This window comes from Mesoplodon mirus (assembly GCF_964341445.2).
Source record: "Mesoplodon mirus genome assembly, chromosome: 9".
Classification (NCBI taxonomy): domain Eukaryota; kingdom Metazoa; phylum Chordata; class Mammalia; order Artiodactyla; family Ziphiidae; genus Mesoplodon; species Mesoplodon mirus.
In genome coordinates this window covers 61,058,205-61,079,595 of record NC_138985.1, presented here as the reverse complement: position 1 = coordinate 61,079,595, position 21,391 = coordinate 61,058,205, and the positions used below count along the sequence as shown (strand labels likewise).

At 40.5% G+C, this 21,391-nt stretch overlaps 1 protein-coding gene across 3 annotated transcripts in view; it reads left to right on the top strand.

Annotated features, from left to right (window-relative positions):
- Window positions 1-21,391, top strand: part of CDK14 (cyclin dependent kinase 14) — a 597,668-nt gene that overhangs the window by 12,503 nt on the left and 563,774 nt on the right. Inside the window, exon 1 of one of the 3 annotated variants that reach the window (XM_082631822.1) lies at window positions 18,956-19,056. The exons of 1 other annotated variant lie outside the window; for it this stretch is intronic. The gene's annotated coding sequence lies outside the window, so the exon portion shown is untranslated. Of the gene's footprint in view, window positions 1-18,955; window positions 19,057-21,391 lie in introns of those variants that run through there. One more of the 3 variants, XM_082631821.1, reaches the window with a different exon arrangement.

Genomic DNA, 21,391 nt, shown 5'->3' with positions numbered 1-21,391 from the left:
CTTTAGAGTTTTCCATATCTAGCATTATGTCATCTGCAAGTAGTGACAGCTTTACTTCCTTTCCAATTAATGCTTTTTATTTCTTTTTCTTGCCTAATTGCTCTGGTTAGGACTTTCAGTACTGTGTTGAATAAGAGTGATGAAAAGGGCCATCCTTGCCTTTTTTTTTTTAACATCTTTATTGGAGTATAATTGCTTTACAATGGTGTGTTAGTTTCTGCTTTATAACAAAGTGAATCAGCTATACATATACATATATCCCCAATCTCTTCCCTCTTTCATCTCCCTCCCTCCCACCCTCCCTATCCCACCCCTCTAGGTGGTCACAAAGCACCGAGTTGATCTCCCTGTGCTATGCAGCTGCTTCCCACTAGCTATCTATTTTACATTTAGTAGTATATATAAGTCCATGCCACTCTCTCACTTCATCCCAGCTTACCCTTCCCCCTCCCCACCTTTCCTTTTATAACTGCCTTTTCTGCATCACGTAAGTTTTGGTATGTTGTATTTTCTTTTCTGTTAGTCTCAAGGTGTTTTTTTATTTCACTTTTGCTTTTCTCATTGATCCATTGGTTGTTCAGTAGTATGTTGTTTAGTCTCTGCATAAAGTTAACCCTTAAACAATGTGAAGGTGAGGGGCACTGACCCCACACACAGTCAAAAATCCACGCAGAACTTTACAGTTGTCCCTCTATATCTGGGGTTCCACATCTACGGATTCAGCCAACCCAGATTGGGAGATAGACGGGGGCAATGTACATTGAGCTCAGTTTCTAGTCCATGTCCCTCTTTGTTATTTTGTATAAAGAGATATACCCAAGATAATAATACCCAAGATGGTAAATACAGCAGTGATTTTTATGAGAACCAGAGTCTAGGGGTTAGGTACAAATATGATTTGGGGATATTCCTGGTCATTCTTTTCCATCTTTTGAGGGTGGTGGAAGCTGTTGCAGTCTTTTCTCACCCTAACTGTCTTCATCACTGGGGCCTCAGTGTCTTGTGAATGATGTATTTCTTTTTTTTTTTTTTTTTTTCCACTGTTAATTTATTTTTTATTTTTTTATTTTTTTGCTTTATAACAAATTAAATCAGTTATACATATACATATGTTCCCATATCCCCTCCCTTTTGCGTCTCCCTCCCACCCTCCCTATCCCACCCCTCCAGGTGGTCACAAAGCACCGAGCTGATCTCCCTGTGCTATGCGGCTGCTTCCCACTAGCTATCTACCTTACGTTTGGTAGTGTATATACGTCCATGCCGCTCTTTCACTTTGTCACAGCTTACCCTTCCCCCTCCCCATATCCTCAAGTCCATTCTCTAGTAGGTCTGTGTCTTTAGTGAATGATGTATTTCTTGTGTACAGTGTTCCAGCTTCAGACTTCCCTGACTTCCTCATCTAAAATATTAAATCTCAGTAACAGTCATTCCTTAGCCCTCTTGCTCCTGTTACACTCCCTCTATCTCTTCTTTGCTGGCTTCCAGTTTCCAGAGGACCCCTCCTCTGCCTGGCCTGTCCCATTCTTCCGTCCCACAACTCATCCTCCCTCCTTTGTTTCCTTTTCTGTTCACTCATGGTATATCACTTCCTTGACAGTATCCTCAGTGGCCTTATCCCTTTGTGCTTTGCTTGTAATCTACTCTGCCAGCTCTCGATTTTGACCTGGCATCTTTTCCTTTTTTACCCAGTGGCTGGCAAAAGCTGCTTGAGGAAATCACTCTGCAAATAAATTTATCATTTCCAGCCTTCGCTGGAACCCGAGGCAACTGTGCACAGTCTTGCACTGTGTGGCTGGGCTGTTTCCTGCTGAAACATTTCCACTTCCCTCAAACATTCTAGCCACCCTCCTCCACCCCTCCTTCCTTTACTAGATGACTTTTCCTCTCTGTTAATTTGCTAGAGTTGCCATAGAAAAATACCACAGACTAGGTGGCTTAAACAACAGACATTTATTGTCTCACAATTCTGTAGACCAGAAGTCCAAAATCAAAGTGTTGGCAGGTTTGGTTCCTTCTGAGGGCTATGAAGGAAGGATCTATTTCAGGCCTCTTCCCTTAGCTTGTAGATGGCTATCTTCTCCATGTGTTTTCACATCATCTTCACTCAGTAAGTGTCTGTGTATCCAAATTTCCCCTTTTTATAAGGACATCAATCATACTGAATTAGGGGCTTACCCTACTCCAGTATGACCTCATCTTAATTTAACTAATTGTATCTGCAGTGATCCTGTTTCCAAATAAAATCACATTCAGAGGTACTGGGGTAACTTAAGACTTAAACATAGTTATTTTTGGTAGATACAATTCAACTGATAACAGCCTTCACCTTCTTAGAACACAATAGTATTACACATCAGCCCCTTGCCTACATATATACCTTATTTGCTCTAATCATACTTCTTTTTTTTCCCCTGAGAGGAGGGTGTGTCTTTTTTCCTCTGCTGGGCTGGTTCCTCCTCCTATCCTCTTGATTCCTTTCCCTCCTTTCCACTCTAGAAGCTTGTGTAATTGATTCTTTCCTTTCTTATCTACGTTTCCTGTCTCTTCCCGTTTACAGGTATTTCAGCCGAGGTTCTGAGCATGGTTAAGTCTTCCCCGTCTCTTCCATCGTAATGGAAACCCCTGTGCTCTGTGATAATTTTTTCATGCTCTCCTTGAGTAGTTTGTCTGTCCCTTGGTTTTGGCTGCTCTGTTATTATACTCACGGCAGTGTGGATGGCTCAGCTTTCTGTTCTGAACTCCAAACCCAGATATCTAGCTGCCCATTAGATGTTTCTGCCTCTGTATCTTATAGTCACCTTGATTTCAGTGCATACAAAAAACAGTTGACCCTTGGGACTTCCCTGGTGGCACAGTGGTTAACAATCTGCCTGCCAGTGCAGGGGACACAGGTTCGAGCACTGGTCCAGGAAGATCCCACATGCCGTGGAGCAACTAAGCCCGTGGGGCACAACTACTGAGCCTGCACTCTAGAGCCCGTGGGGCACAACTACAGAGGCTGCGCTCCAGAGCCCACGAGCCAGAACTACTGAGCCCATGTGCCACAACTGCTGAAGCCTGTGTGCCTAGAGCCCATGCTCTGCAACAAGAGAAGCCACTGCAATGAGAAGCCTGCGCACTGCAATGAAGAGTAGCCCCTTCTCACCACAACTAGAGAATGCCCGCGTGCAGCAACAAAGACCCTGTGCAACCAAAAATAAATAAATAAATAAATAAATAAATTAATAAAAAATACAGTTGACCCTTGAACAACGTGGGTTTGAACTGTGCAGGTTGGTTCATACGTGGATTTTTTTTCAACAAATGCAGTTGGTTGAATCTGTGGATGCATAACTGTGTATACAGAGGGCCGACTGTAAAGTTATACTCAAATTTTTGACTGCACGGAGGGTTGGCATCCCTAACCACTGAGTTGTTCAAGGGTCATCTGTATTACTAATTCCTATATTCTCTAAACATGCACCTTTTCTCTTTCCTATCTCAGTGATTGGCTTTCACAACCACATGATTTTTCAAGGCAAAAACCTGACACCATCCTAAATGTTCCTCCAAGCCCCACATCCAAGCTTTGGCTTAGTTCTTGTTCCCTCTGTCATGCCCATTCCCACTGCTGAAGTGCACATTCAGCCTCTCTTGTCTGGACTGTGATAGTGTTCTAACTGGTGTCCCTGCCTACAGCTTGCCTCCTGTTCCAACAGAATGACGGATCTGAAATACAAATCGTGCTATTCTCCTGCGTAATACTTTTTTTTTTTTTTAAAATTTTTTTTTTAAGGAATTTTGCCTTTATTTTTTATTTTTTTATTTATGGCTGTGTTGGCTTTTCGTTTCTGTGTGAGCGCTTTCTCTAGTTGCGGCAAGTGGGGGCCACTCCTCATCACGGTGCGCGGGCCTCTCACTATCGCGGCCTTTCTTGTTGTGGAGCACAGGCTCCAAACGCGCAGGCTCAGTAATTGTGGCTCACGGGGCTAGTTGCTCCGCGGCATGTGGGATCTTCCCAGACCAGGGCTCGAACCCATGTCCCCTGCATTGGCAGGCAGATTCTCAACCACTGCGCCACCAGGGAAGCCCCTGCGTAATACTTTAAAAGCTCCCTGTCAGGGAACTCTACTCAATGCTCTACTGTGTGGTGACCTAAATGGGAAGGAAATCCAAAAAAGATGGGATATATGTATACGTATAGCTGATTCACTTTGCTGTACAGCAGAAACTAACACAACATTGTAAAGCAATTATACTCCAATAAAAATTAAAAAAAAAAAACAAAAAAAACAACTCCCTGTCAACTGCAGGTTCAAGTCTAAATTCCTAGCTTGGCTTTCAAGGCCTTTCATCATCATCCATCTCTCGCCTACCTTTCCACCCTTATCAAACAGTAATCTCTTACTTTAACACCTTTATCATCATTCCAGCTGCCACCACTTCAGTTCAGGACTTTATCGCTTTTACCTATTTTATCCCAATAACCTCTTAATTGGTCTTACTGTTCCATCTCTCAGTCCTCCACTCCAGCCTTCCCAAAACATCTTACTTGTCATTATCCTTTCCTAATCAGAGATTTGTACATCAGGTATTTTCAGTCAGCCCTCCCTATCTGTGGCTTTTGTGTCCATGGATTCAACCAACCTTAGATTGAAAATATTTGGGAAAAAAAATTCCAGAAAGTTCCAAAAAGCAAAACTTGAATTTGTTGCATGGTGGCAACTATTTATATAGCATTTCCATTGTATTTACAACTATTTACATAATATTTACATTGTATGTACAACTATTTACATAATATTTACATTGTATTTACAACTATTTACATATCATTTACATTGTATTCGGTATTATAAGTAATCTAGAGATGATTTAAAGGGGAAGGAAGGGGAAGTTGGGGGGGTTAGTGAGAGTAGCATTGACATATATACACTACCAAATGTAAAATAGATAGCTAGTGGGAAGCAGCAGTGTAGCACAGGGAGATCAGCTCGGTGCTTTGTGACGACTCAGAGGGGTGGGATAGGGAGGGTGGGTGGGAGGCTTAAGAGGGAGAGGATATGGGGATATATGTATGCATATGGTTGATTCACTTTGTTGTAAAACAGAAACTAGCACAGCATTGTGAAGCAATTATACTCCAATAAAGATGTATAAAAAATATAAAGTATACGGAAAAATGTGTGTAGGTTATGTGCAAGTACTATGCCATTTTATATAAGGGTCTTGAGCATCCATGCTGATACTGAGGGACAACTGTATTGATGTCTGTTTTATGTTAGTCTCTGGATATGCTCAGAACCTGACTCTCAGTCTAGTCAGTCTCACAAGATTTCATCGCGCTGGCATTCGCAGGTTGACCAGCTCCTATCATCTTGCAGTGTTGGGCCTGGGCACAGATTCAATCTCACTTTCTCTTTATAGTAAGATTTTACATTACTTTGTATTCTATTTTACTCTTACGATGGTCATGTTTGCTAACCCTGGATGATATGAACCTATCGCATGAGAGAGGTCTAGAAATTAACAGACTGTTCTCTGATCATGCCAGTAATCTGGTAAGTCATTATATTTAAAATTCAACATTTTGGATGGCTGAGAAAGAACCTCACTTCCTCCTTAATTCTCTCTTTGGAAATTTAGTTGAAATTTTCTGATTCTTAAAACTTTCTGAGCTTCAGTTTTTCCTTTCTATAAATGTTTGATCACATTTACCCTCTCCCTAATTATGGTAGACATAATTACCATAATTATATCTAGTCCCAGACAGTGGCTAGAATGTCTGGGTAGTGCTGTAAAGATTCAGAGAGGAGGTGCATGTCACAAAATGCAAAATGTATGACATTTGGGAGAATTAGTCACATTTATTTTCTTCATTCCCCAAAGACAGAATGTTACAGAAGTTGAAAGCATTGAGTAGCGTCCTGTCTCTCTTGTGGGCAGTGCATATCCTGACAAGGTAGGCCCATTAGAGTGTAGGAAGTTTCTCCTGTAAGGTGGCTGGTGTTCCCTTCCAGGCAGTGCTTTCATTTGCATGTTTGAATTCATTTGCAGAAAGCCGACCTTTGGCTTAGGAAGTCTCTCTATATAACCGAAGTACTTAGGATTTTCTTCAACAGGTACAAGATGAATCCAGCACATTATACCCATTTTCCTTCTGACTGAAATTGAGCCACTGATTCATAATCCTCAAATCCTTAAATGGCTTGGTTGTGTTTGAGATGGCCCATTTTTCATGGAGCCATAATGACAATTGAAATCAGCTAAGTCGAGGGGTGAGAGTTCTCTGAGGACTGGAATCGTGGTCTCCACTCGATCTGGAGTGTGATGACCTTTAGGGCATTGTGACAGACATTCCTTTCTAAATGATTCTTCTCTGAGGGATACATTTATTAATTTTTTTTTTTTTTTTTTTGCGGTATGCGGGCCTCTCACTGTTGTGGCCTCTCCCGTCGCGGAGCACAGGCTCCGGACGCGCAGGCTCAACGGCCATGGCTCACGGGCCCAGCCGCTCCGCAGCATGTGGGATCTTCCCGGACCGGTGCACGAACCCGTGTCCCCTGCATCGGCAGGCGGACTCTCAACCACTGCGCCACCAGGGAAGCCCTATTAAATATTTTTTTATAGTCCAAAACACACTTAACTCTTCCTATTCTCTGTGTCATAAAATTTACAAAAGGCACAGTTACCAAAAATTGGAACCAGAAAAATGCTCTTAATTTTGCAAGCTTGATTTCTCCAGAATGCATCAATGTCAGGCTTCCTGAAGGAGCTCTTCCCATGGAAAGACAGTAATTGAAGGAATACTCACTTTTTCCTTCTGAGTCTATCTTATTTTCAATGTATAAAGTTGATTCTGCTTATTCTTCAATTCTTTATTTAGTTTCTAAATTTTATTTTCTCTTTTACTTTTTTCTGCCTTCCTCCCTTCTTTCTTTTCCTCCCTCCTTCCTTCGTCTCTCCCTTTCATTCCCTCTCTCCTCCTCTTCTCCTCTCTCTGCCCCTCTCTATCTCCTCTTCCCTCCCTCCCTTTCTCTCCTCTTCCCTTCCCCCCTCCTTCCTCCCTCCCTCCCTCCCTCTGTCCCTCCCTCCCTCCCTCCCTTCCTTCCTTCCTTCCTTCCTTCCCAGCATGTGAGCCTGGGAATTTTCTTAAAAATATGTATTTTTTATGATCTCAAAGTATGACAGTACTCTTTACTACAGTGTTTCACTGTCTTGCACTGCAACATTATATGCTTAATTTTTAATAATGAGGTTAATAGTTTTTTCTTGTGTCTTTTAAATAGCTACTCTAAATTCTAAATTCCATGATATTAAATCTTATATGCATGCTAATGAATGTGTGGGGAAAAACTTTAAGGCTTTCATGGCCATACAGTTAAAGTAGAAAAAACTGCTTCAACATGTAATTGTATACTCAGCCTAAATTGTATCAGGTAGAGTACTTATTTGACTTTCCACTGATAGTTTTTTCCAGCCTGGAAAATCAGACTTTTAAGTATTGAAAGGGACTTGGAATTGGACCGAGAACGTGGGAGGCTCTTGGAGTCGTCAATTCCATGTGTTTTTCAATCTGTTGATTGTGTTTTCTCAATCTATGGATACCCTCATGTGAGATGTCTATAAAGTGTGATGTCTAGAACGTATCTTTATATTCAGTGTAGCCTAGCCTGCGTCAAACACATTGTTACAACTCTGTGTTCCATCAGCTGAAATATTGAAGTATGCAAATCATTTCCTTTAAAAAAATATAGAGCAGATTGATGTCAGTCTCTCAATTGTGTTTTGATATATTTTCTTGAGTGGGAAAGAAAGGGGCTGAGTTGCAGTTAGAGTACCAGGAATTTGGCATATTCCAGAGTTTGCCCATGGTGATGTACCAAGTATGAAATGATCACCCATGACATATGTCTTGGTGGAAACAAAATGAAGTATGTTCCTCTAGTCTGTTCCTTGCCTTAAGGCTGGGTTATGACCATAACTTAGTTACCTCAGAGCATTATTGTATTTTAAACTATTTTCAAAATAGGGAATTGCACCCGCTCTATAAAACAGTGATAGCGTGGAGGGTGGAAGTTTTCTAAATGCTCCCTGAATGAAGACTTTGGTGCAGGTTTCTTCCCTCTACCCCAAATCACACACCTTAAGAATATTGCTGCTGCAGTTAGCTTAGCACAGGTTATTTTTTGACAGTGTGTCATATCCTGCAAGTGGGTTTGATGATAAAAATGATTGAGAACCACTCTTCTAACATATCTATTACTAACTATTAGAAGTGAGTTGAAGATGGATATTGGTACAATCACATGCAGTCTGAATTTTTTTGAACAGCTCTTGATTTCAGATCACGCATCCTCATTTTTGGTTCCGAAAATATAGTCCTAGTTCTGCAATTGTATATTTCTTAATATTACATTTAATTTTTAGGTATTTTAACTAAAAGAAAAACTCAGTGATAAAGAAATGTTTAACAAAGAAGGGGCTAGGTAGATAATATTCTACAACAGATAAAAATGAATAAGAGTAACATGATTATTTTTCAATTTTAATGGAAATTGCATTAATTAAAAACATTATAGTTAAAGAAGAGGTAAGATTGATGAGATAAAATTGTATGTTAGTAATAGTCATTCAGGGCATGAATTACAGCATCTTTTGTGTTATAGTTCCTCATTTATTTTAAATCTTCTTCAGCTCTATAGCTCTTCTTATATTGTCTTCAAATGAATATGGTGGAGAATGTTCTGCAGTGCTTGATTCTCTTCTCCTAAAAGGCAGACTATTTAATTTTATAAATGAGCATCCTTGGGTCATTAGATATTGGGGTTCAGGTGTGCAGAAGGCTTGGTAACATATGGCCTGTCCCCAGGTGCCCTAATTTAGCTCAGAACTTTCCCCCAGAGGTTTGCATTACTTTATCTAAATGGTGTGTTACATGTACAACAAAAAGGTGCTTTGGTCATAAAAGGAAAAAATAAATAAATATGTACTTTGCAAGATACACAAGTCTGCCTTTACATTACTTTCTCTACAGTTATTAGAAAATAAAAATCTTAAAACCCATGTGAATGACATTAATTGGATGACCACAATTTTGGGTGATTCACTTTTAGTATCTACAGCATTCCTTTTCTTTCACTTATGTTATTATATACACACACACGTGTGCACACACACACACACATTTCTCTCCATTTGAATTTTTTTTTTCAGGCAACCCAGCATATTGACATCACCCTGGACTTTTTTTCTGGTTCAAAATTTTCCCTTCCTATCACAATTACATATTTTTCACTGAATAATTTAAATATTTGCTATTAAGAAAAGTAAGTATGCACATTACAGAAAATTTATAAAATATCAAAAAGCAAAAAATAAAAATTACAATGTTAAGTGAAAGCAACCGTAAGTATGATCTCAGCTTTGTAAAGAATATGTTTCCTCTGCGTGGGGGAAACATCTGAAAAAAGGAAAAACAACAGAAGGATAATATGGAAATTGAGGTTCATTGAAGTTGTGACTTGCTCAAAGCCCTTCAGCTAGAAAGACGATTAATCCGCGATTCCAGCCTAGTCACTCTGACTCCAGTGTGTGCTTGGCATTTTACAAGGCTGCTTCCCAGGAGAAGGGAGAAACAATACACGGGTGGTACGGTGTGGTGTATGGCGGGTAGATGGAGAAAGGACCCAGAGTTCTTACAAAGATGCAACTGATGTTTGGTAATAATTCTAACAGATGAACGGTTTTCCTAATAAGGCACAAGAGTGAGTGAACCTAAAAGATTCCTTCAGTGGAGCTATGTCATTTTTGAGCCAAGTTATACTCATTTTACAGAGAGGAAACTGAGGTCCATACAGGCAGATTAAATAAGTTCCCAAAGAGAACGTGGTTGGTTAGTGTGAGATCAAGGAGGTCTCTTCTCTCAATTACTCTTTACATTTTAGATTTCAGTTTCATGCTTATGTTAAAACTGTGCTTGTATTGCCATTTTTATCTGTATATGGATGGGGATTGGATGGAATTGTTTTGAGATACAAGCTTGATCCTTGGTCGTTTAATACAAATTTCCAGTTAGACATTAGGGCACTGCCCATAGTGAAGGTTATGGAAGATTAACTGTTGGATGAGGTACCCTGGATCACCAACCAGCCTGCCTACAGGTTGGTTGGAGCTGGGAGGCGTTATGAGAGTGATGCTGGTATGTGTTTTAAGTGGCATGTTCAGAACATAATGTCAGGACATCTTTCAATGGGTGTACATTGCCTTCCTTAAACAAAGTAAAAAGTTAATATTGAACAGAAAGTGTCAGATGAGAAATTCATTTCTTTACTTCAAAGCCTGGCTATGTATACGCTTGGATTATTAGCTCGTACCTGTGAAGCGACTCTAGCTTCATTTTTATTTCATATTGTGACAACTGAAATGCTTGTGAAGGCTAAAAATACAGAGGAAACAGGCAGATCTTTTCAATAGTTACATCTTAGTAAGAAAAAAAAATAAGCTTGTAGGTGGGCATGGAGAGAGACATTGAATGCTTCTTATTCCTTTTTATTGGTAGGGTGGGTGCTGAGAAAAGAAACAGACCATTTCTTTCTTTCTCCTCTTCCTTATGCTTCCAATATCATTGTGTTTTCTTTTTTTTTTTTTTTTCTTCCTTTTTCTCCTGAAACTGCTTGATCTTGGTGGGGACAGTCATCTCCATCTTCTCTGAAGCAAATGGTCTAGCTGCCAGCCACTGGGCTTTTTTTGCCCTGAGCTTTTTTCACAATCCATGCACTGGGTCCAGTTAATGTAGTGACCTTTGTGGCTGCCTGTGCCATCCTTCCACTGTGACAGACCTGATTCTTTTCTGGTGCGTGACTGGTGCAGGTAAGGGTAGAAGAAGGGCAAAGAGGCAGGCAGGCAAGCAAGGCAGATGCTTTATAATGACTGGCCCTGGTTCTGCAATGGGACAGCAGAATTATAGCCCCTAAAAAAAGACCTGAACTTCCTTATGCTCCCTACTGCGTTTCATGGACTAGTTGTGGCATGTATATTGTTTGATTTACTTTGTCTTTCTGCTTTTACAGCCAGTCGAGTTGGGAAGTTTTGCGGACACAGACATAAAGAGTGATTTTTAGATTCTTCCCTGGACTTGTCAGTGGGCTCAGAAATAGGAGAATGTGTGCCTTCTTAGTATTTTTTTTCTTTTTTGATGAGAAGGAGCAGGGAAGTGAAAATCTCAAGAGAGCAGTATCAGTTTTCCGGTCAGCAAGCTCATTAAGTTAATATTTACTTTTAAAATGAATGTATTTGCCAGCCCTTCCTGCTGTTTGCTTGGGGACCATTTAACTCACATGTGAGAGCCTCTAACTGGTTTCCACTTCCATTGGGCATTTCACCTCTGAGGCCAGTGACTAGTATGATGTGCTGCTCCTTGTTTTAACACCTGTCTTTTTTTTTTTAAACTTCAAATTACATTTATCTTGAGACTAAAGGAAGGGAAAGAAATGAAACTTAGTTCTTCCCTGTTTCTTTGTGCCTGCTGCTCAGTCTTGTTAAACTGATTTCTAATAACTCAATTGACACATATTTAGGGGTTTAAGAAAACTGGAAATTCGATTAAAATACAGCCTCAAAACTCAAAGATTGCATTTGAAAACTTTTGTTATTTTTATTGTTATTAATTCTAACACTGTTATATATTTTTACATTGTAAAATAACACCTGGTCATTAATGAAAAAGTTAAAAAAATACCGATGATATAAAAAATGGAAGTTTAAAAACTTAAGTTGTACATTTAGTAAGAAGTTTTCTTTCAATGCTATTAAAAAATATCCTTGGGCTTCCCTGGTGGCGCAGTGGTTGAGAGTCCGCCTGCCGATGCAGGGGAAGCAGGTTCGTGCCCCGGTCCGGGAGGATCCCACATGCCGCGGAGCGGCTGGGCCCGTGAGCCATGGCCGCTGAGCCTGCATGTCCGGGGCCTGTGCTCCGCAACGGGAGAGGCCACGGCAGTGAGAGGCCCGCGTACCACACACACACACACAAATATATATCCTTTTCATAAGTTTACAGTTTTTTTTTCATTCCGGAATATAGGATATTCTTACTATCGTTTAAGCCTTTTTTTAAAGCCAAAGATCTCTTCGTAAAGTATTGTAGTTTAAAAAATTTTTATGACCTGCTTTCTTTATTCAATAATGCTATTTTGAGACATCTTTTAGAAAATAATTGCTAACTAAGGATGAGAATGAATTTCTCTTGTTTCTGCTTTGCTCCTGTAGATTTTGACATGTTTATTTTGCATTTTGTTATTTTACTCAACTGTATTAGCTCCACTATTTTTCAGAGGTTTCCTTTGGGTTTTCTTGGTATATAATCATGTCATCTGCAAATGATTTTTTTTAGCTCTTCCTTTCCAGTATTACACGGAATGATTTTATCATTTTTTTTTCCTCTTGATGCTTGTAACTTTCTAAATGAAGGCTATCATTTTTATTAGGTCTCAGATGAGTGTTTTTTCAAATTAAAAAATTTAATGAGCATAAGATAGTGATTATTTCTACTTCTCTAGATATTTAATAATCAAAGCGTCCTCAGAGACATGTCATAGTTTTGTTGGTGAGGTTTTTAAGCCTTCTGTGTTAGAGAACTGCCAATTATATTTAATGACTTGAAAGTTGTATTGAGGAATTCTTACATTTATTTTTGAAAGATAGAGAGATGCCTTTCTATTCGTTATCTTCTTGACATTCCTTTGGTCTTAAAAGTCTGTATGTTAAATGTTTCTGTGATGAAAGCCACAAGTGTGTCCTGCAAGACGTTGCCGTTAGCACAGGGTATTTTTAGAAACCTGAAAAATGTTTATGAACTTTTAGTGGGACCTCTACCACCATTTTGGGCATCAGCGAACATCACCAGTTTGGGGATGAGTGTCAGGAACTTTTGATTCAATGGTTGATGCGTTGGGTTTTTTTTTTTTTTTTTCCCGAGATTCCTTTTATTTTCAAGTGGTTGGTGCTGGCTGTCCTGGTTGTTACTCTGTGTGCCCTCCAGGGCTGTGTAGCTGCACATCTCCACCCTGAGCTCTCTCTGAAGCTGGGTGGAGAGCGGGAAAACACAAGAACAGGAGCTTTGGGATCTCACTTCTCCTGTAGTCCAGCTGGGGTTCCCCACTCCCACCCTCCAGACAATCTTTGTGCACCTCCTTTTCCTTATCTGTACATCAAGGATCATGTACCTGGCAATGGTATTATGATTAATCAGATAACGCTTGTAAATCCTATAACAGACTTGGCACATAGCGGGCCAGCGTCCCTCATGCTCAGTGACATTTGTGTCATGCTTCTCTCCATGTGAGCCTTCACACGTCTGTAGGTCACATGATGGCTGACTTTATCGTGGAACACCAGTGATCAAATTTTAGGAACCTCCTCATTTTAAAGATGGGGAAACTATAAAGTCCAAGCTGAGTCTTCCTCCTGCCACTGCTCCCCTTCTCCCCCATCTCAGTGGCCTTGCCATGACCCTGTGTTGACTGGATCTGGCAGAAAGGGAATGTCCACTGATGGGGTTTGTCAGCTCCATGGGTGGATGGGATTTTAGGAGACAGTCAGAGGCTCTGCATTGTGAGCATTATTTTTTTTTAATTAATTAATTTATTTTTGGCTGAGTTGGGTCTTTGTTGCTGCGTGAGGGCTTTCTCTAGTTGCAGTGAGCGGGGGCTGCTCTTCCTTGCGGTACACGGGCTTCTCGTTGTGGTGGCTTCTCTTGTTGCAGAGCATGGGCTCTAGGCATGCAGGCTCAGTAGTTGTGGCACACGGGCTCCAGTAGTTGTGGCTTGTGGGCTCTAGAGCGCAGGCTCAGTAGTTGTGGTGCCCGGGCTTAGTTGCTCTGTGGCATGTGGGATCTTCCCGGACCAGGGCTCGAACCTGTGTCCCCTGCATTGGCAGGCGGATTCTTAACCACTGCACCACCAGGGAAGTCCATTTGTGAGCATTCTTAACTAATGTTTTAGTAGGAAACAGTGCTCACATACATCACATCTACAGTGTGCACCTGTCGACAGAAGTTGCCAGAAAGATCTACGATGATTACCTCTTATACAGAGGGAGGAAAATCATCCCGTGCTTTCTCACTTCTGGGTCGATGCCTCCCCTGTAGGTTCTCCTGATAATGTCTATTTGGTTCTCTTTCTTGGTTACCAACATTTTTCCTGGAACCTTTTCATTGTCTTGGCAGGCGTAGGCCCCTTGTCCCTATCTGTGTGTCCTGTGCCCATGTGTTGAGGAATTGTTTTTTGTTTTTGTTTTTTTCCCCATCAGTATGTTATCCCCTCAAAGGCGCTTCATATCAAGATCTTGGGACCTGTTGTCTGAGCAGATATTCGCGTCCTTAAAATCATCTTTTATTTCCTTAACGGGGGCGTTCGGTTCCTGGGGGCAGAGATCATTTCTTCCTCTCTCTATACTCGTTTGTTCAGCTTAGTGCTTTGCACCTAGTACGTGCTGAATAAATGTTGCTTGAAAGAATAAACAGAGAACATATTTTTGGTCTTTTTGGTGAATTTATTTCCATAATTAAGACATAACATTTCTTTTTTCTTTCTCCCTCTCTTTTTTGGAATTCACCAATCATTTTTTTTTTTTTTTTTGCGGTACGCGGGCCTCTCACTGTTGTGGCCTCTCCCATTGCGGAGCACAGGCTCCGGACACGCAGGCTCAGCGGCCGTGGCTCACGGGCCCAGCCGTTCCATGGCATGTGGGATCTTCCCGGACCGGGGCACAAACCCGCGTCCCCTGCATCGGCAAGCGGACTCTCAACCACTGCGCCACCAGGGAAGCCCACCAATCATTTTTGAAAAAAATTTTTTCAAACTTTTTTTTTTTTTTTAATCCTTTGGCCTTGCTGCGTGGCATGCGGGATCCTAGTTCCCCAACGAGGGATCAAACCCACGCCCCCTGCATTGGAAGCATGGAGTTTTAACCACTGGACTGCCAGGGAAGTCTCACCAGTCATTTATTGATGATGAGACTTGAAAAAATGAATGACAAACCCTTAAATGAGTTTTCTTTGTGCACATTATTTAGTCTTCCCCATAATTGGCATTAGTATTTCTACTTTTACAGACGGGGAAACTAAGGTTTAGAGAAGTTAAGCAACCAGCCCAGGGTTCCAGGGCTGGTGAAGTGGCAGAACTGTGGGCGACCTAGACAGCCCCCTTCCCCACGGCTAAAGTAGCTGCTGGAAGGGACCTGCTGGATTGTTGGCCTTCTGAAAGGAACACTGAAAGTTCCTTGCATTTAAATGACGATTGAATTACATTTACTTGAATTGTGTGACTTTTAAGTAGCAAATGAATGCTAAGAGTGTATTAGGGTAGCCCTTGGCTGTGGGACTAATTGAGAAACAAAATGAAAGTGCTGCAAACAAATGGATTTTCCTACTTAGAGTAGGTGCTTCCTCCAGTCCCATCCATCCTGTGGCATTTGCCTGAAGGATTCTTTCTCATCCAGTTAAACAGTACAGGCCAGATGTTATGTGTTGTCAATAATTTAGTACCCATGTCTTTTCGCCCCTGTGGTTAGTTTGGAGAAAGCAATTTAGAATAACCTGTGCACATATTTTAAAAACAGGTAACGACTGTCCATTTGTGTGGTAGTGTTTTTGCTCATCTAGAGCTTATGGGGTTTCTGTCCATATCTTTTTTTTTTTTTTCTTTTTGCGGTATGCGGGCCTCTCACTGTTGTGGCCTCTCCCGTTGCGGAGCACAGGCTCTGGATGCACAGGCCCAGCGGCCATGGCTCACGGGCCCAGCCGCTCCGCGGCATATGGGATCCTCCCAGACCGGGGCATGAACCCGTATCCCCTGCATCGGCAGGCGGACTCTCAACCACTGCGCCACCAGGGTGGCCCTCTGTCCATATCTTGAAACTGTCCTTTAGAACAACTGTCTGTCCAGTGTGGTAACTTTTCCCAGAAGTCTCTAGCTTGTAATGGGAGAAACACAATCTGTGATTCATGAGCACATGTTTTGGGGTTAATTCTATTTGCATCTTTGGTTTTTCCTCCTTATTCCCAAGATACATACAAATTAAACATTCAAGATTGCACATCAGTGCATTGGATTTTTATCTGGGGTTGTTCCTTCTCTAAGTGGGGAGTTGGAGATGTCAAGGGGTGTGGCAGTACTTACTAACCTTAGTAGTGATTATCCCAAACATCCTAAGCAAAGACTACCCTGAGTGTGTTTTTACTGAAAGCTCTTCCTGTCATTCTGGGTATTTTATACTGTTTATTTATTTACCTTTTTGAAAGGAAATTCCTTCTTTACTGTCCTATCTTATCTTAGATCAAAGTTTCCACCCAGGGACCCTTACTTAAATAGCATTGTCTAAGGCTGTATGTGTTTTCTTTCCTTCTTTCTTCTTCTTTTTTTTTTTTTTCTTTTGAAAGCTTTCTGAGTTTTTGCCCCATCTGCACTCTCTGGTATCCCTTCATTCTATTTATGACTATTGTGCAATGAATATTCATAGTTTCCATCATTAATGTAGTAATGTGCCATTCGTGCACTGGCTTCCTTGTACTATAATTTTTAAAAATTCTGTTTCTTTTCTGTATTTATTTTCAAAATTTTGGCCTCTTTGTCTTAAACATTTTTTTTTTCTAGGGTTTGTAATCATGTGAATTTTCTGCCCTTAACTGAGACATATGTGCAGGTCTAAAACTGTACTGTGCAAGATGTCAAATGGCTTAAAAGGATTTCTGTTGTGGTCTGAAAGAGTGGCTCTGTGTCTTCTGAGGGTATAGTCTGACCACATGAATACCAATAATTAGGCATCTTTTATTTTAAGAGAGGGGCAGCTGTTACTGTAGTTGAATTTGAAGATCTTTAGCTATTTTGCGCCTTTTTAAAAAAAGGGCTATTCTCCATATATGCATCTCTTTGGCAGGTTTGGTAATAGACTTGGATAGGGGCATGTCGATAATGTGACACAAGGAGGGAAAATAAAAACATCTGAAAAGGAATATCTGAAGTGTTCTGAACATTAGATTTTAAGGTATTAGGTTTGTTTTTCTTACTTTTTTTTTCCAGTAGATTAAAAAAAAAAGACACTTAAGCATTATGCATGTCAATTCATTTTTAAGTAATTTTAAGGTTAAAATCTTCACCCATCTTGCACTTGATCAAAGGGTCTAGCAATGAAAGCTCCCCTAGAGCATCCTCAGACATCCCTTGGAGACTTGTTTGAATGAGAGTTGCAGTGGTGGTTGTGCCTTCCAGGAGTTCTCAAGCCTTTTATTTAAATCAGTGCTTATTATCTCTCACTGTTGTTTAAGAACACAGCTCCTGACTCTGAAAATCCAGTGATGATTTCACCTGGAGGGTGAATTATTGGGCATGTGGGATTAGAGGGACAGACTGCTGTCTCCCTCTTTGCCATCATCAGAGGTCGTGAAGCCCCTTCTCCTGCTGGCTAACATCAGGCAAGAACGTCACTGCATATTCATAACAGATTTTGCAGGGCTTCAGAGTTCACAGAACAATTTCACATGTTATCTCAGTCAGTTCTTGCAACAGCCCTGTGAGGTGGTAGGTAAATATTTTCATCCCTCTTTTGTAGAGGGGGAAATTGCCTTCCAAGAAGGTGAGTGCCGTGCCCCAAGCCACAATTTTCTATTCTTACAGTGGAGCTGGGTCTAGAACCAAAGTTTCCTGTCCTCCTACCTTGACCCCATTATTCTGCTTCACCCAAGAAAGTCAGGATTTAAGGACATTGCATTTAGGATCAAATCAGGCAAGGCGTGTGACCTAAAAGCTCTAATAAGGTGGATTTCAAAATGGTACTTAATTTCCTGAATATTATAATATTAATGAGAAATAGTATGAATCACCCACTAATTTCTCCATTCAGACAAATGCATTTGATTTTCCGTATTCCATGACAGATTTATAGACCTGAATACTTAATTTTACATAGCTGTGAAGAGCATAAATCCTATTTTGTATTTTTCAGATGCCTCAAGGGCCAAAAGCTCATCCTATAGTAGGAATATTGGCAGTTTGGCTAAGAGAAGAGAAGGGAGATGACCTGGCTAGCAACCCTCCCTTGGAGAATAGGGATAAATGCCTTCTGACGGTATTGCAAGCTGGGGCAAAGGTTTGGTGAAAACAGGAAGCTGCGTATGAGAAGAATTCAGCGTTAGACGTGGATTCGAGTCCGTGCTCCACCATGCAGTCCCTTTGTTACGATGAACAGATGTCTCCTAATCTCTCTGAGACTCAGTCTCCTCATCTGAGAGTGAAGGCTGTGAGGCAGTTTCATGTGTTAGGTGAGAATCAGGGTGCTGGTGCCCAGCTGCCTGACGTCATAAACCTGCAGTCCTGTCCAGACTCCATCACCTCTTGGTTGTGTGATACTTAACCTCTCCATGTATCTTGAAACGGGGGGATACTAATAATACCTACCTCATAGGGTTGTTAGGGTCACATGAGTTTCAATACATGAATGGCTCACAGTAAATTTCCTATCAGAAGTTAGTCATTCTTAAGTGGGATAAGGTAAGGAAGTACTTGGTGCCTCTATTAAGCTCTCAATATGTTAGTTTCTTTTTCTCCCATATAGGTGTGTTGAGGTTAAGCCTAATGAAAGGAATTTAAAAACCGCTGGAATACAGTGTTTTAATATTTGCATCAGACTCTGTTTATGTAGTTATTGGCCTCTTATACCTTGGACACATATTTTTTTGAATGTGATATTTTTGTACTACTAAACCCTTAAAATATTGTGTTATATCATGTCTAGGAAATTCATTGTAAGCCTTTCAAAGAGAGAAGGCTTTGTGATAAAAGCCAGCTGCCCAGACATTTCCACCCTCCTCCCCCATCCCCCAGCCGACTGCACAAGCAGCATGTTGGCAGAGATCCAGATTTCCTAAGTGATGGGATTGTTCCCGAGACAGGAATGAGAGGAATCTGCCCAGATTGGAGACGGTTTCAGCTCCTTTGCTTGTTTCATATTCGTAGCCTTGTCCCTGAACTAACCGACCAGCACCGTTTTCCAGTTGTTGGGGATGCTGTTTTAACGCAGGTATGTAAGGTCTTCGTGTTAAAAAAAGTAAGGTTTGGATCTACTTTTTAAGCTCATGGAAGTTTTTCTGTTTTTCTTTGTACAACGGAAGAACAAGTGTGAGTTCACTTCCATTTATAGTGTCATCTCTGCAAACCAACTTGGTCAGCCCCTGGCTGTGCTCCACATGTAGCACCTTTCCTGATCTGACTCAAGTACTGAGATTGTGGTTTTACCTTCCCCATGTAGGGGTGGGAAAGTTTAGTGATTTGCGTGTCTCAGGCCAGGAAATTATTGGCTCTTGTCAATGGAATTTGTTTATCTTTTCCACTCCTCTGCATTCCTAGACTCTGAGAGAACTCATCATCACTGGGATTGCGCTTCAGTTTGTATGAACTCCTCCCCTTTCTCTATTTTTATTAAATATTAATACTTTCTCTATTTTTATTAAATATTATTTTTATTTCTCTCTTTTTTGGATGTAAATCCAGGGACCTCCCCCCGCCATTTCAGAAAGGGCTCTCTTGCTCAGCAGTTGTTAAAATAAAAAGATCTGCTGAACACTTTCTGTCCCTTTTAAATTTGGCTACCTCCTAAATACATGTTTTCTGCAGTTATCTCCATACTTTTTTTTAAACTTAAGGTCAATGCATGTGTAAATCTTATGTGCTTCTAGACCTGTACTATCCAGTGGAACTATAATACAAGCCACATTAAAATTTACTAGAAAATGAAAAATTTTTAGTAGTCACATTAAAAATGTAAAAGGAATAGGTAACTTTAATTTTATGTTATTTAACCCAATATATTAAAGTATTATAATTTGGACGTGTCATCAGTATAAAAATTATTATTGTGTTATTTAACTTTTTGGGGGAGTAAGTTTTAAAAATCCACTTATGTATTTTATACTTGCAGCATGTTTCAGTTTGGACTAGCCACATTTCAGGTGGTTAGTAGCCATATGTGACTAGCAGCTAACTTATTGGTTAGCAGAGATCTACACTTAAACTTTTCTTTTGTCTTGAAAAAGCACTGCACTGTACTGGCAATTATTTTCCCAACCAATTGGCTTAGAAAAGAGGCATGAGTCTGTGCCTCATGTCTTTGCCAGTAATTAACATGTATCTAGAGAGATTTTCTTTGTTAGAAAAACCAGTTGTGGGGTAAAATATCCTAAAACATGAATTAAAATGTAGCATGTGTCAACCTACCTAAACAGTTGGTTGACTTGTTGACGGCTAGTGATAAAAATTGCTTTGTCTTATGGCAAGACTTAGCAGTCCTAACAAGACTCAGCATTTAGCACACTCCCTGGATGCGCTCTCTTGCACGGAAGCTGGGGAACTCTGTTTCATGCTACTGAAGTCTAGTGCAAAGCTGTGAATGTTGTTTGTGATTGACCATGCCCCCCACTACTTTTCATCAAGTTTAAAAGGTGAAAGATGTTTGATCCTTAGGATGCCAGCTCATCTGCTTTATATTTCATCCTGTGCCCTCGTTTTTCCAGGATCCTTCAGTTACCTTCTTTGAGAAAAATGGTTCTCGAGTGTTAAAGATCATTTTTGAATCTTCAGTGTAGATGGATACAGCTAATTTTCAGCCATTGGAGGGTCAATATCTATTCTAGGACAGTGTTTCTCAAACTTTAATGTGGATGTGAGTCACCTGGGGGTCTTGTTAACAGATTTTGATGCAGTAGGTCTGAGGTGGGGCCTGAGATTTTGCATTTCTCAAAAATTTTCTGGCGATGCTGATTTTGCTGGTCCACAGACCACACTTGGAGCAGCAAGGATTTTGTGCTATGGTCACAAAAATGCCAATCTTTGATAAGTTTTTACTAGCCTGCAACAAAAAGAGAAAAATAATAATATGTAGTGAGTGAGGCTTTCCACTACACTAAAAGTGTTCTTGTTTTATCCACTTTTTAAAATTCAGAAATAATTTTCCTGCCTTCTTGTTACCACAGTGATTGTAAATGGTAGTTCTTATTTTTTAAAAAATGATCTTTCATGGCAAAATCAAAAAGCTGACAACCCTATTTATGTCTCCAAGTTAATAGAATACTTCCACTGATCCACAGACTTCTGAAGTCAGATGCCACCCCACCATCTAAATTATTAGTTTATTAATTTTCTTTCATAGTACTTAGACTGTTTTGTATTGACATAATTACTTGGGTTTTTTTGAAAAATAAATTTATTTATTTAATTAATTATTTTATTTTTGGCTGCGTTGGGTCTTCGTTGCTGCGTGCGGGCTTTCTCTAGCTGTGGCGAGCTGGGGCTACTCTTCATCGCCGTGCACGGGCTTCTCATTGTGCTGGCTTCTCTTGTTGTGGAGCATGGACTCTAGG